Below are 17143 nucleotides of genomic sequence, written 5' to 3' on the forward strand. Positions count from 1 at the left end.
TAAAATATTCAAATGTAAAATAGTCAAATACCAAATGAATTTAAATAAATCTCTCAAATAATTAATTCAATAAGGATTAATTGTAATGGAAAAAGAAATAAGGGAGTCAAGATAAAAGTGAAAAAAGAATTTAAAAGAATTAATAATTATTGTAACATGAGCAATTTGTGGAAAACCTATAAGGGGAGAAACTTGTGGGGGATGGGCTAGGTTGGCAAAGCAATAATTAATTCTTAATAGAATTAATTATTGCTGTAATGTGCCTAAGAGATAAAAGATTTGTGACAGGAAGTTATATGTTGTTGGGGAACTACTTGGGTATGATTTCTTTAAAAGTAGGAAATTCTATTGTAAACACGTTCTTCTCCCATTTCATAGGTCTGCACTTCTAAAGGAAAGGGAAGACAATTTTAGATTTTTTTTAAAAAAATAGTAATGAGAAAGTGATGCAGGAGTACATGCAATGTCCAAAGGAACATATAGTGGTGAGTTTTGTTATGCAATAATGATCTTTGAAGACCCGATTATGGGTACAATGGATGTATGTGAAGATTTTAAGCCCATCACGTTGATGTGGGGTATCTCCGGTTACATTTTGTAGCCATGAAAGTGGAAAAGAGAGTTTTCACCAAGCCTATTACATCAGAGTGGTATCAGAGCAGTGAAAGATCTAGGTGGAGTTTAGTGTTTGTTTGAGTTAAGAAGATTGTAGTCACACGGTGGAAGTCCACAAGCTGTAGGAAGATAGACAAGTAGTTTGTCAGGGGCCATAGAGATTGGTCCAAGGGCCTGCGCGAGAGGTCCAAAGGCAGTGTTGTGAAGTCGACAAGAAGCAACATCGTGGGAGCAATCCGTCTATACTTCTGTGATGGGAGTAAGCTACAACATCAGAGTGCACAGCCAAAGCGTGTGAAGAGAAAACTTCATTCAAAATAAGTATCAACATTTCCATGAGACATGGAAATTATTTTAAGTTTGGGAGTATGATGCGGGAGCACCTCAACCCTAGCAAATTATGATGAATTTTGTAATGTTGAAATGTTTGAGTCCTTTTTGGATTCATGGCACCATGTGAAGAAATGGTGAAATTGTACTAAAATGTATTAAAAATACTTGAAACGTATTTAAAATCAAGAAAGATAGATTTGCACAGGGCAAATATAAGGTGGTTTCAATAACTACCTAGGATCTCTTTAAAAAAAAGAAATATGTAACCGAAAAGAGGAGGTAGAGAGATTACGAAGGAGAACTCACAAAGAGAGCACAAAAGAATAGTGAAGAGAATCGGCTCTCTGGCCTTTTAGCCAGAGAGCCATGCATGTGTTATGCATTTTTAATTAAGGTCTTTTGAAGTTAAATAAGATTGTGTTTTCTCAGACTTCTCTATTTTATTACTGTCTTCTCTTTATGCATTCGATTTTGCTTTAGATCTCTATTGAATGAGCATGGAAAAGAGTGATCATTGTTTATTGGCAAAGAATATTGGTTTCAAAACTATTATTGGAACCACGAACCAGCTTGGAAAAGTTGAGGAAAGCTGAGCATGAGTGACATCAAAACATTAATTGGAGAAACATTTTGTTACAAAAATTTGGGTCTTCTTGTGAGGGTCATCTCTCACAAACCCACCATTGGATTTCTCTCCATTTTTGATATGTTTGAAAGAACCTAATTGCGCAGCTTCTCACTAGAGAAATTTGGCAGATGTTATGTCTATAAAAAGTTATTAAGGTCTGTTTACGAGTCTATGAAGAGAGGCAGCTTAAGTGTAGAAAAGATGGCAACCATTAATGGTCAATAGACTTGATGATGGAGAGTCAGGCATAGTCATAGCACAAGGTGGAGGGTTTGAATCTTGTTGTGATAGAGATGAATGGCCGATGGGAAGTGGCCTCAGTCAGTAGAATCCTGTGCATGTTGAAAACCCGATAAGAAGGAAGTCATGGGTGAGCAGCCAAACACAAGAATTGGCATTTATGTTTTATTGTCTGCATAACCACCTTTATGAGAGCCCGAGTTGCAATTGGTGAGAGTGGTCGTGTGTAAATGGGGACCCAATAAGGATGGTGAGTTGGTGAGATGTGTCACCGTGGAGGTACATGCAATGTCCAAAGGAACATATAGTGGTGAGTTTTGTTATGCAATAATGATCTTTGAAGACCTGATTATGGGTACAATGGATGTATGTGAAGATTTTAAGCCCATCACGTTGATGTGGGGTATCTCCGGTTACATTTTGTAGCCATGAAAGTGGAAAAGAGAGTTTTCACCAAGCCTGTTACATCAGAAAGGGTTCAAACCTCCATAGATACAAAATCATAACTATTTTTTTTAAAGTATTTATGCTTTAAACTTTGAACATATTTTTCAGAAGCTGTGACAAAGTAATATAAAACTATGTAGTTTTATATGTTGAACTTTCTAGATTATATGCTATTATTTACTATGTAGTGGTTCATGTTCTTGTGGATATCAATCACTTGTGAAAGTTTTGAATTTTATTTGTTGTATATTGGAAAATTATTTTTGGAGTTTAAAGGTTCCAAGGGAGGAAGTTAAACTGTTCATTTACTCCTCATTTTAATATTCAATCATGTTGTTAAATGTATGTTAGTGTTCTTTCATTTCCTTCTAGGTTAAAAGAATATTAGAAAATTATTTATTTTGAATAAAAAGGAGGGAGTTGTACCTTTATTTCAAAATTTAAAGATCACTTGAAAAGATAATTGCAAGTGATTCTATTGTTGGTTTCAGAGTTTGTCTTTCTTTTTTGGGGTATTTGAGAGTTATTGGTAAAGGTGTTTGTGAGAGAAAAAACCTATTCAATAATAGTTTTTGGAAAATCTACTAGGGAATTAGAGTGCCTTGTGCAGTTAATTTCTAAAAAAATTGAAGTACCTCCCCTAGGATGGAGGTTGGCAATTTTATTGAAGATGAATACCAAAAGGTATTTCAGAGAAATCTAGTAATCTTGAAGGATTGAATTCCTACAAGAAATGAAGATGATGTTGATATGTTTATTTTTTTGCCTCCATTTAGAGATAATCGAATCTAAGAAATCATAGAGGATTTGGCAAAGTGAGTAGCATTTTAAAAATCTATGTATGGTGCTATCCTCATCCAAAGAAGATCTCTTGTGAAAGAGCTAGAAAAAGTATAGGAGATGTGTGAAGAAAAATAAATTGGTGAAGTGATGCATGAACAAGAAAAATAATCTTGAAGAGGACTCAAGGGACAATCAAGAGGAAGAAAAAGATTCACATATTTTTTGCCTCCTAAAAATATTTTTGACTATCTTACTTTGGAAGAATCAATGCAATAGTTCACGGTAGAAAAATCACATGAGAAATCAAAATTTCAAGGAACTCAAGGTATGGAAACATTTATTGTCATTTCATCTAAGTTTGTGAAAAATGGTGATTTGAAAAATTTAGAATGAGATTGTAATTCTATTTTTATTTTCCCCCCATGCATATATCTTTCATAGATGAGATGAATTTTTCTTTGGCTATGTTACTTTTGTTTCAATCAAATATGCATTCATCTTTCCAAAAATTGATTTGAAAAGGCTCATACTTTTTCTAGCCTGTAAGTGGTCACAATTAACTTTTAGGGTTTTCCCCTCTCCATTATAAATAATTGTCTATTTTGCAAATTTTGTCTTGGTTGTTTATATTTTTTTTGTTTTTTTGTTTTAATAAAGGCTTTGTCAGCTTTGAGCCTTCCCCCTTTCATTGAGGTAATCCATATTCTAAGTAGTTTCAAGAAATAAAGGCCCTCCCATTGATTGGCAACATCTTATGTTTACCCAAACTCACTATCCATTGTTATTGGAGCCACACATTAAAATATAATAATTCTTTGAAGTCATCCAATGGCTCTTTTCATTAATGGAGCAATTTTATTTTTTCCAACTACACGGGCTCTAGACATTTCTATGCTCACACTTCAAGAAATCAGAGCTTTTTTTTTTGAAAAATAGATTATGGTGTCTATATAATGAAAATTTTATCCATCTTTTGTGAAAGAATAAAATATGTGGACAAATTTTTATTGTAAAAATACAATCACAAATCAATTTTTTGGTAAAAGGAGTTCCTCATTGGTGGTATTCCTCTTGCATTGAAATATGGGTCAAATATCACTGACACTTGGCAGATGTGCAGCTATCAAAATTCAAATGGTTTTGAGCATATACTTTAATGGAAATTATACATGTTGGAAGGTTCAATTCACCCACAAGAGGAAGATTCTAGACCCATACTAGGTTTTCAAATGGTGACTTTCTCTAACATCACTAATTAAGCATGAAGTGTCACAATAAAATGTTAACCCTAATTAGGGTTGAGATGCGATGCCTAAAAAATAAGAGAAACCAATTGGAAAAAATAAAATTTCAGTATAATCATTTATAAAATCATGCATTTGTGAGACCTTCGAGAATATCCATTATGGAAAATGCTTCATTTTCACACCTCTCTAATTTTGGCAATGACACATCATAATCTCCCACTACCATTATTTTAGAAATAAGGTGTCTCAACCTTGGATAATTCCTATTCTTATTATTTGATTTGTAAATGTATTTTTTTTTAAATAATGTAATTAAGTGTGAGTCTAAATGTCTAGTTGGCATGTTGATGTGTCACACCACTTGTATGTGTCAGAATCTTGAATTGTGTGTAAGGAGATCATGGCTAAAAAGTTATGATGGATTCCTATGATGTCTAAGAGCTATCTCTGGAAGATTTAGTGATGGGTAAAGATGTGAAGACATGTGGAAATTTATCATTGAGTATTGTACACTTTAGTCTCCATCTAGCATGGGTGAATTTTTTTGGGTTCCTACTTTTCTAGAGAATGGTAAAACCCTAATATGGTTGTTCTTTGGAAGTTGCCCTAAAATGGAAAGTGCATGAAATAAGAATTTTTAGGGCTATATATTGGAGAGAGTGAAAAGTTTATTTTTCATTAATACTAGATTGGTTTTCCATGTCTTGAAAGAACTTGCATTGCAAGTGTGTTGTTACCTTTGTTTTGAAGATAATGCACTATGCAGGTTTTGGAAGGGTAAGGTTGTTTTATCGAAAGGTTTTCCCCCATCAACATATCATTGTGTTTATATGTTTTATTTCTCTATCTATTTTCCATATTCATGGTTGACTGCAATATTGTTGTTTACATAATATTAAATCTTTAATTATAAGGATTTAATAGGAATTTGCACAATACTTTCCTTAAGGGATTAGTGTATGAAGCTATTTTTGCACCTGAGTTTCCATACAAGTGGTATTAGAGCTTGATCAACTTTTGATCCTAGTTGTTGTGTAGGTTTTTTTGAGCTAATCTCAAGTTGAGTGAGAGTTTTGTATAAAGAATTTTAAATCTTATTTGCATATTGAGATGACCAGTTCATCATATGGAAAAATGGAGGTGGAGAAATTTAATGGCAATAATTTTGAGCTGTGGAAAATCAAGATGGAAGACTTACTTGAAGATCATGATCTATGGAAGGAGGCTTCACTTGATGTGAGACTTGCAACAATATCTCAAGTAGATTGGGATCTCAAGGATCAAAAAGCTAAGGGTCTCATTAGACCCTATCTAGATGATTTAGTTCTCCTAAATGTTCTTGATGAGAAGATCACAAATACTTTGTTGACATGGCTTGGGTCTATGTATCAAGCCAAATCTCTAGTGAATAAGTTATTCCTAAGGAAGAAGTTGTATTCTCTAAGAATGGAGGAAGGAGGATCTGTTATAGATCATCTAAATGCTTTTAATTTATTGATTACATAGTTAACATCATCTGGTGTCAAGATAAAGGAGGATCAATGTATGACCTTGCTATGTTCCTTGGTAGATTCATGGGACCATCTTTTGATGGCTGTTGGAAGTACTTTAGTCACTTTCAAAATGGATCATGTGGCATCTTTGCTATTATCTAGAGAGACATAGAGAAAGTCTTCAGATTCAGCTAAGGAAGCTCTTGCTATTTGCATGAGATCTAATGATAGAGAGAAGAAAAATGAAAACAAGTCTAAAAAGGGCATATCCAAATCTTACGAAAAATCAAAGACTCCTAGAAAGTCCAAGGAAAAATAATAGAAATGTGATAAGACTATGCACTTCTGTAAAGACTATAAAGAGCTAAAGAAGAAGAAGAAGGCCTTAGATTTAGGTTTAAAAAAATATCAAGAAGATGGTAGTGATTTCATTGTAGCCTTGGAAATGCATGCATCTGACGATATGTGGTTGATAGACTTGGGTGTTTCTTTCCACATGACCTCTCATTAGAGCTAGTTCTCAAAGTATGAGGTTTTTGGTGGTGGAAAGGTGTACTTGGGTGATGATTCTCACCTAAAGATAGTTGGATGAGGATGTGTCACTATCACATTCCTTGATGATGAGCAACAAGGATCAATGGGGTAATGCACATTCCTAGTTTGGCACAAAACCTATTATTTGTAAGTATGTTGAATGATGTAGGTATGCAAGTTGAAATTTCTAAAGATGGATGCAAGATGATGAGAGGAGCTATGGTGCTTGCTAAGGGTACTAGGAGAGGTACTCTATTTCATCTTGATGCATGCATTTCTTAGTGCAATAGTTCTTCTATTTTAAAGAAGAGAGTAGCTATCACTTCATCCCCACCATTTGAATAAGCAGTAAGGAAGACTATGGTTATTGGTTCTGATGGTAGTGCAACATGTGTACCTAAGGGTGCAAACACATTGGAAGGAAAGATTCCTATAGAAAAGACAATGATGTGGCATATGAGATTTGGCCATGTTGGTGAGAAGGGTCTCAAAACCCTAAAAAACAAGAACCTCATTGAGGGGTTAAAAGATTGTAATCTCAAGTTTGACTTCTGCAAACATTCTTTCTATGGTAAACAAAATCATGTTCAATTTTACTCTAGTTCTCACAAATCTTCTAATATTTTGGATCTTATTCATTTTTATGTATTTGGTCTTATAAAAGTTCCTTCAATATCCAAGTCTATATTTTTTGTATCTTTCATAGATGATTATAGTAGAAGGACATGGATTTATTTCCTAAACATTAAGACACAAGTCTTTAGTTGGTTCAAGGAATTTAAAGCTCTTGTAGAGAATCAGACTACTAAGAAGATTAAGTGTGTAAGAACTGACAATGGTGGTGAGTTTTTCTCAATAGAGTTTGAGCAATTTTGTAAAGAATAAGGTATCGAGAGTCATGAGACAACTCAACATACCCCACAAAAAAATGGAGTTGCAAAAAGAATGAATAGGACATTGATGGAGAAGGATAGGAGTATGCTCAGTGGAGCTGGTCTTGAACAAAGATTTTGGGCTAAAGATGTGACCATTGCTTTCTATCTAGTTAATAGATCTCTTACATCAACCCTTATTAGTAAGACACCCATGGATGTAAGCCTTCAATTAGACATCTTCATGTTTTTGGTTGTGAAGCTTATTCACATGTTCCAATGGAGAAAATATCTAAGTTGGAAAACAAAAATATCTAATGTATTTTCATTGGATACAATGCTAGTGTAAAGGGATACAAGGTTTGGGACCCTACAACTAGTAAGGTGTTGTATAGTTCTACAACTAGGTGAAAAAGAAAAGAAAGAATATATTGTTCCATTGCCTCCTACCCCTGAGAAGACTAAACAAAAAGACCATGTTGGATCTAATGATGAGGAGAGCTCTAGCAGCTCTAATAGTTCAGAAGAAGAGGAAGAATAACCTCAACCTCAGCCCTTGAGGAGATCCACAAGAGTAAGAAAGTAGCCAAAAAGGTGTGGTTATTCTATGTTATATTCTAGTTGTGCCTTTTCTTTGATTACTAACATTGATGAGCCTAGATCTATGAAAGAGGCTTTCGATATAGAAGATGCAAGTTCGTGGATTAAGGCCATAGATGATGATATGGCTTCATTAGATTAAAAAAAAACTCTAGATCTTGTACCTTTTCCTAAAGGATGGAAACCTATTGGTAGAAAATGGGTGTTCAAGAAGAAATTCTATGTAAATGGTAGTGTTGAAAGGTAAAATGCTAGATTGGTTGTGAAGGGGTGCTCACAGGTAGAGGGAATAGATTATGGTGAAATATTCTCTCCTATTGAAAATTTGGCATCCATTAGATTTTTGTTATCTCTTGCTACATCATATGATTTAGAGATAGAATAGATGGATGTGAAGACAACTTTCCTTCATGGTGATTTGGAGGAAGAGATGTATATCTCACAACTTGAGCACTACATTGTTAAAGGTAAAGAATCTTTGGTTTGCAGATTAAAGAAGTCACTGTATGGTTTGAAAAAATCTCCTAGGATGTGGTACCTTAAGTTTGATGCCTTTGTGTTGTCAATTGGATATGTAAGATCAAAATTAGATCATTTTTTTAATTTTAGAGTTGAAAATGATTGCCTTCTTATTGTTGCATTATATGTTGATGATATGTTGTTTTTTGGGAAGGGTAAGGGTATAATTTTTTATTTTAAATCTTAGTTGTCAGAACAGTTTGAGATGAAAGATCTTGGGGCAGAAAGGTACATCTTGGGTATGGGAATGAGTAGAGATAGGTCTAACTAAAAACTTTAGTTGAGTTAGAGTAAGTATGTGAAGTCTATGTTGGACAAGTTAAACATGGTAGATTTGAGACCATTGTGTGTTCCTATTTCTATGGGAAAAAAATTATCTATAGATGATGGTGGAGGACATGAGTAGAGTACCTTATGCTAGTGCAGTTGGCAATCTTATGTATGCTATGGTCTATACTAGACTAGATATTGCCCAAGTAATGGGAGTTCTAAGTTGGTTTACACCTAATCCTAGATGGGTACATTGGGATGTAGTTAAGCAAGTACTCAAATATTTGAGGGGTACATTAGATTACTCTATTTTTTTTATCATGGTAACTCTTCTAGATCTTTGCATTCAATTTTTATTTGTGGGTTTTTGGATTCAAATTGGGCAAGTGATATTGACAATAGGAGATCCACTAGTGCTTATGTGCTCACTATATTTGGTTTTTTCATTAGTTGGATGAGTAAGAAACAACCCATGGTTGCTTTGTACACTACAAAAGCTTAGTACACGGCTACTACTCATGCTTGTAAGAAAGCCATTTTTCTTAGGAGATTGTGTTCTAATATTGGTGTTGATGCAGGTTATATTACTATTTTGGTGCAATAGTTAGAGTGCTATTTGGCTTGCAAAGAATCCAACTTTCCATTCCAAAACAAAGCACATTGATGTGAAGTTTTACTTTGTGAGAGATATGGTAGAAGATGGAAAGATAAATTTAGAGAAGGTAGATACTATAAATATTTTTGTAGATGCATTGATGAAGCTAGTGGACACAGAGAAGTTCAAATGGTATTCAAAATCTATGGGCCTTTTGGCCTATAGCAGTTAGTTCCTATTATGTTCCTATTGCTCTTACAAGGTGTTCAACAAGTGGGAGAATATTATGAATAAGGTGTCTCAACCTTGGATAATTCCTACTCTTATTATTTTTTTTGTAAATTTATTTTTTGCAAATAATGTAATTAAGTGTGGGTGTACATGTCTAGTTGGCATGTTGATGTGTCACACCACTTGTATGTGTCAATATCTTGAATTGTGTGTAAGGAGATCATGACTAAAATGGTTATGATAAATTCCTATGATGCGTAAGAGCTATCTCTAGAAGATTTGATGATAGGTGAAGATGTGAAGACATGTGGAAATTGATCATTGAGTACTATACACTCAAGTCTCAATCTAGCATGTGGAGTTTGGGGCATTGTCCCAAAAAAAAATTTGGGTTCCTTCTTTTCTAGAGAATGGTAAAAACCTAATATAGTTGTTCTTTGGAAGTTTCCCTAAAATGGAAAATGCATGAGTTTAGGGTTATATATTGGAGAGAGTGAAAAGTGTATTGTTGGACGCTACTGGATTGGTCTTTTGTGTCCTAAAAGAACTTGCATTGCAAGTGTGTTATAACCTTTCTATTGAAGATAATACATTGTGTAGGTTTTGGAGGGGTGGGGTTGTTTTATCGAAAGGTTTTTCCCCACCAGCATATCTTTGTGTTTATGTGTTTTCTTTCTCTATCTATTTTTTGTATTCATGGTTGATTGCAATATTATTATTTACATAATATAAAATCTATAATTTTAAAGATTCAATAGAATTTTCACAATAATTTCCTTAAGGAATTAGTGTAGGAAGTTATTTCTACACCTAATTTTCCTTACACATTACTAGGTGGAAATGAAATGATATCATATATTATTAATGCAAGGGATGATCTAATTGAAGATGATGATGGACTGAGCGAGCTAAAGCTTATAGTTGACCAAAACTTCATATCTCAAGAAGAAGAGGATGGCATGGAGGCTCTCCTTACAACGTATATCTTAGGTCTTGATGAAGCAAGGATGTTGTAAATGTTGAGGCTTGTGATCCATTAGTTGGTGCTTTGCACACCATTATACCACCAATTTTTTATGCTAATCATGCAAATATGAGGGCAATCAAAACCTGAAAGTTGGGGAAGTACTTTTGAGCGTCTAAGTTTTTAAGGAACTATTTTTCTAGTTTAGTGGATTGTGATAAAGAATTGATCTAGATACACTCAATTGTATTCACTGTTGAAGAATCAAGGATAGCTTGTAAATGGGCAAGACTTGAAAATTTTGATGGTGACTATTTCTAGAAAAATGAAATTAAAGTTGACCATATATATGTTAAGTTGTTAAAAGAGGCATTGAGTGTGGATGATCATTCGAACAAAAATACTTTAGATGAGAATATTGTACACTAGGATATGAGAAATTTGATACATTTTGTTAGAATCTAATAGAGTATATATATTGAAATTTTAGTCAAGGATATATTTTTTTGTATACCAAATGATCTTTGATCATTGGGTGAGATTCAAACAAATAGATGGGACTATTATAGTACCATGCAATGGGATCCAACTCATGTAGATTGTTGTGTAGCCCAAGTTCACTATTGGTGAAGAGCTAACAATTTTCCTTTCTTCTTGTGGAATCCTTGAACAAGCTTGGGGTGAGATGCACATCATTTCAAACAATAATGATAATACCTATTTTTTGTAAGGGACCATGAAGGTGTATTATTTATCACATTTCCTTCATTTTATATAGGGGATTTCACTGCCAACGATACCCCATATAAATAGTGAGATATATAGAATGAGAACAAAATCTTCTCAACTAGCCTAAAGGGAGATGATGATTAACCAACTCTTGTTCACAAAGGAGCTTTCAATATATTCTGGTACATTCTCAAAAATTCAAACGTGGAAGCCCAAATGAACACAATTTTGAAGCAAAGAAGGGAACAAAAGATTATTGAGAAAGTGAAGAATCATGAATTTCCAAGTAAATTTAGGTTAATAAACAAGTGAATTAGTGTAGGAACTACATACAAAAGACTTGTTGAGCCTCTGGACATTGCAAACTTCTAGACAATAGAGCAACAATGGAAGCTATCTAGGCAGGTTCATCATATGGTTATGGATAAATACATTTTGGTCTCCTCTCATGGGTTATTAGAAGCCAAATGATGACTCTACAACCAATGGATGAAGCACTAGATTGCAACAACAAAAAGATTCTAGAGTTCTCTATATCTTGGCATAGAATGTAGTTCCTAATTAGAGCCATTGTTAGCTAGGGATTGGAAACCCTAAATATTTCCCTCCCATTAAACTATGTGAGAAAATATAAAAGGTAAGCTTTTAAAGATAATTTAAAAATTATCTTGCATTATATAGTATTTAATCCTTTAAAAAATTAAATATTTGAATATTTATATGCAAAATAGTCAAATACCATATGAATTTAAATAAATCTCTCAAATAATCAATTCAATAAGGATTAATTATTATTGTAATGGGAAAAGAGATAAGGGAGGCAAGATAAAAGTGAAAAAATAATTTAGAAGAGTTAATTCTTTAAAGAATTAATTATTATTATAACATGAGGCATTTGTGGAAAACTTGTAAGGGGAGAAACTTGTGGGAGATGAGCTAGGTTGGAAAAGCAATAATTAATTCTTAATAGAATTAATTATTGTTGTAATGTGCTTAAGAGATAAAAGATTTTTGATAGGAAGTTATGGGTAGTTGAGGAACTACTTGGGTAATATTTCTTTAAAAAATGGGAAATTTTATTGTAAACAGGTTCTCCTCCCATTTCACAAGTCTACACTTATGAAGGAAAGGGAAGACAATTTTATGTTTTTAAAAAAATTTGTAATGAGAAAGGGTTCATCCCTCCATAGATACAAAATTAGAACTACTTTTGTTTAAGTATTTATGCTTCAAACTTTGAACATATTTTTCAAAAGCTATGACAAAGTAATATAAAATTATGGCTTGGTTGTTTCTATTTTTTTTGGTTTGTTGTTTCAATAAAGGCTTTGTGAGCTTTATGCCTTTCCCCTTTCCTTGAGGTAATCCATATTTTGAGGAGTTTCAAAAAATAAAGTACCTCCCATTGAATGGAAACATCTTGTGTTTACCCAAACTCACTATTTGGAGTTATTGGAGCCATGCATTAAAATATAATAATGCTCTAAAGTGACTCAATGATTGTTTTCATTCATGGAGCAATTTTTTTTTCAACTACACTGGCTCTAGATATTTCTATTCTCACACTTCAAGAAATCAGATTTTTTTTGAAAAATAGATGATGGTGTATATATAATGGAAATTTCATCCATTTGTTGTGAAAGAATAAAATATGTGGACAAATATTTAGTCTAAAGCTACAATCACAAATAAATTTTTTGGTAAAAGGAGTTCCCCATTGGTGGCAATCCTCTTGCATTGAAATATGGGTCAAATATCATCAACACTTGGAAGATGTGTAGCTATCAAAATTCAAATGGTTTTGAGCATATCATTTAATGTAAACTATGCACATTGAAAGGTTCAAGCCACCCACAAGAGGAAGATTATAGACCCATACCAAGTTTTCAAATGGTAACTTTATCTAACATTTCTAATTAATCGTGAAGTGTCACAATAAGATGTGTTAACCCTAATTATGGTTGAGATGTGGTGGCTGGAAAATAAGAGAAACCAATTGGAAATAATAATTTGTCATTATAATCATTTGCAAAATCATGCATTTGTGAGACCTTTGAGAGTGTACATTGTGGAAAATGCTTCTATTTCATAGCTCTCTAATTTTGGCAATGAAACATCATAATGTCCCACTACCATTACTAGGTGGAAATGAAATGATATCATATATTATTATTGCAGGGGATGGTCCAATTGAAGATGATGATAGACTGAGCAAGCTAAAGGTTACAATTGAGTAGAAGCTCATTTCACAAGCAAAAGAGGATGACATGGAAGCTCTCCTTAGCATGTATTCTCTAGATCTTGATGAGGCAAGGATGTTTAAATGTTGAGGCTCATGATCTATTATTTGGTGCTTTGCACACCCTTATGCCACCAAGTTTTGATGCTAATCATGCAAATATGAGGGTAGTTAAAACCTGCAAGTTGGGAAAGTACTTTTGAGCATCTAAGTTTTTAAGGAACTATTTTTCTGATTCAGTGGATTATGATAAAGAATTGATATGGATAAACTTAGTCATATTCATTGTGGAATAATCAAGGATAGCTTGTAAATGGGCAAGGCCTAACAATTTTGATGGTGACTATTTTTGGAAAAATGAATGTGAAGTTGACCATATATATGTTAAGTTGTGAAAAGAAGCATCAAGTGTGGATGATCATTCAAACAAAATACTTTGGATGAGAAGGTTTCACATTGGGATATGAGAATGCGAATACATTTCATCAGAATCTAACATTGTGTATATATATATATATATATATATATATTTCAGTGGAGGATATGTTGTTTTATATACCAAATGATCTTTGATTGCTAGGCAAGATTCAAATAAATAGATGGGACTGTTATGGTGCTATACAATGGGATCTAGCTCATGAATATTTTCATGTAGCTCAAGTTCACTACTGGTTAAGAAATGGTGATTTTTCTTTCTACTTATCGAATCCTTGAACAAGCTTGGGGTGAGACGTGCATTATTTTAGACCACAATGGTAATACCTAATTTGTGTAAGGGAACATGAAGCTGTATTATTTATCACATTCTCTTCATTTTACATAGGGGATTTCAAAACTAGTGATACCCCATATAAATAGTGAGGTATATATAATGAGAAAAAAAAATCTTCTCAGCTAGCCTGAAGGGCAATGATGATCAACCAGGTCTAGTTCAAAAAGGAGCTCTCAATCTATTTTGGTACATTCTCAAAAAATGAAACTTGGAAGTTGAGATGAACACATTTTTGAAGCAAATAAGGAAAAAAAATATTATATTTTTTGGTCATTTTATAGGAGGTGCGTTTGAAACTACCACTATGATTTGAGTTCTAGGAAAAAGGCTAAGAAAAATTTCTACTAATTGCATCACATTTGGTTCTTCTCTTGTTAGAGATACTATTCATATGGAATTAGTTTTTCATCAAGATTGGTCAAGAAATTTTTGTCATATGGTTTCCAAACATGATATTATTCCACAAATAGTCCTCACGCCTTTTTTAATCAATTGGATAGCATTTGAATTCTATTTTTCCTCATAAAGGTAGCATAATAGGCAATAATTTTATTAATTTAATACATCCTTCTAGTCTAGATGTTAGCAAGAAACTTATGGGGAATGTAAAGTTCCCTAGAGAAGAATATAGCCCATATAAACCCATTGGGGCTTACATTATCTGCTCAATCTATGACAATTTTTATTGAGAATCCTCAAGCTATCTTGAAGATGTTAATTTTGACCCTACAAAATACACAAGACAATGATATTGTAGCGTGAAGTGAGATTGTAGTTGCATTCATTTTAGAGTACATGAGCTATGGGGATGAGTTGAAGCATGTTATTGACAATAGATGCACAATAATAACTAAAAAAATCATCTCAAAATCCTCCCTTGAGATGGTAATGGCACTATAATTCAAGCAATGGGTTTCCAAACTCAAAATCAATCTGCATTTCACACCTTCAAAGAAACTAAAGATTTGAAAAAGTAGAATGAGATGGACAATGAGAATCTAAATAAGGAGTTGATCAAGAGCCAAAGTAATGGTAGAGTTTGAATTTTACATTAAAAATGTGTTTGATGGTAACAAACAAAGCTCTTATGTTGTTTTTAGAGACTTGGACAAAAAAAAAGAGATTTTCATGTTAACAAGAATAGAATATATCTTCAAATTTTCTAGGATTACATTATTGAAAAGGTGAAGAATCATGAATTTCCAAGTGACTTTAAGTTCTTAAACAACTGGATTAGTGCATGCACTACTTACAAAGACTTGTTGAGCCTCTGGACATTGTAGACTTCTAGATGATAGAGCAACAATGGAAACTATCTCTTAGTTTAGAACATGTAGGTCAGTCATATGGTTCTAGATAAATACATTTTGGTCTCCTATCATGGGTTATTATAAGAAAAATTATGACTCTATAGCCAATGGATGAAGCACTAGATTGTAGTAGATAGTGATTCTGGAGTTCTCTGCATCCTGGCATAGAATGCAACCCCTAATTATAGCTATTTCTACCTAGGAATTGGAAACCCTAAATATTTCCCTCCCATTCAACTATGTGATAAAATTTAAAAGTTATGCTTTTAAAGATAATTTATAAATTATTTTCCATTAAATAGTATTTAATTCTTTAAAGAATTAAATATTCAAATATTCAAATGCAAAATAGTCAAATACCAAATGAATTTAAATAAATCTATCAAATAATTAATTCAATAAGGATTAATTATTATTGTAATGGGAAAAGAGATAAGGGAGGCAAGATAAAAGTCAAAAAATAATTTAAAATAATTAATTATTATTGCAACATGAGGTATTTGTGGAAAATCTATATAGGGAGAAACTTTTGGGAGATGGGCTAGGTTGGAAAAGCAATAATTAACTCTTAATAGAATTAATTATTGTTGTAATATGCCTAAGAGATAAAAGATTTGTGACAAGAAGTTATAGGTAGTTGGGGAACTACTTGGGTGGGATTTCTTTGAAAGTAAGAAATTCTATTGTACATAGGTTCTTCTCCCATTTCATAGGTTTGCACTTTTGCAGGAAAGGGAAGACAATTTTAGGTTTTTTTTTTTTTTTTTTTTTTTTAAATTTGTAATGAGAATGGGTTCATCCCTCCATAGATACAAAATTAGAAATGTTTTTTTTAAAAGTATTTATTCTTTAAACTTTGAACATTTTTTTCAGAACCTGTGACAAAGTAGTATAAAATTATGTAGTTCTATATGTTAAACTTTCTAGAGTATATACTATTTTTTACTTTGTAGTCATTCATGTTCTTGTGGATATCAATCACTTGTGAAATTTTTGGCTTTTCTTCATTGCATATTGGAAACTTGTTTTTGGAGTTTAAAGGTTCTAAGGGAGGAAGTTAAACTATTCATTTACTCCTCATTTTAATATTCAGTCATGTTGATAAATGGATGTTAGTGTTCCTTCACTTCCTTCTAGATTAAAGGCATATCAGAAAATTATTTATTTTGAACCAAAAGGAGGGAGTTGTACCTATATTTAAAAATTTAGAGATCATTGGACAAGATAATTTCAAGTGATTCTATTGTTGGTTTCAAAGTTTGTCTTTCTTTTTTTTGGGTATTTGAGAGTTATTTGTGAAGGTGTTTTTGAGAGGAAAAACTTGTTCACTAACACACTGCAGATTCCAACTCACTATAATAAAGAAGCTTTATAGAGAGAAAGACTCCAAAGATAAATTAATCTCCTCTTCTTCATTTTGATATCATATATCAAGAAGAGGCTATTTAAACTACATTGGCTAGCACTAGCCTTAGTCTTGCTAGTCAAGTGTGTGCACTTATAGATATTGGTGTGGGCTACTTTCCTCAACTTCTCTTGTGAAGCCACTAGGGCTAATATGAATGGAAGACCTCTTAGTAAGTTGCTACTCAGTTCACCTCTGAAAGGGGGCATAATCTTTGCGCAAGGATGGGGTGAATCTCTCTTGTAGATTTTGACCATAGGAATGTACCTAGGTGTTGGGAAGTTTTATATGTTCTTGACCCCTACAACAAGAGTGTT

The 17143-nt window shown here is 33.0% G+C and overlaps 1 pseudogene; it reads left to right on the forward strand.

Moving 5' to 3' along the window:
• Window positions 1-15505, forward strand: part of LOC149529631 (protein EDS1B-like) — a 123171-nt pseudogene extending 107666 nt beyond the window's left edge.
• The last annotated feature ends 1638 nt before the right edge of the window (window positions 15506-17143 follow it).

Source organism: Cupressus sempervirens, chromosome 11 (assembly GCF_028749045.1).
Source record: "Cupressus sempervirens isolate cs-2001-9-10 chromosome 11, ASM2874904v1, whole genome shotgun sequence".
In the NCBI taxonomy this organism is placed as follows: Eukaryota; Viridiplantae; Streptophyta; class Pinopsida; order Cupressales; family Cupressaceae; genus Cupressus; species Cupressus sempervirens.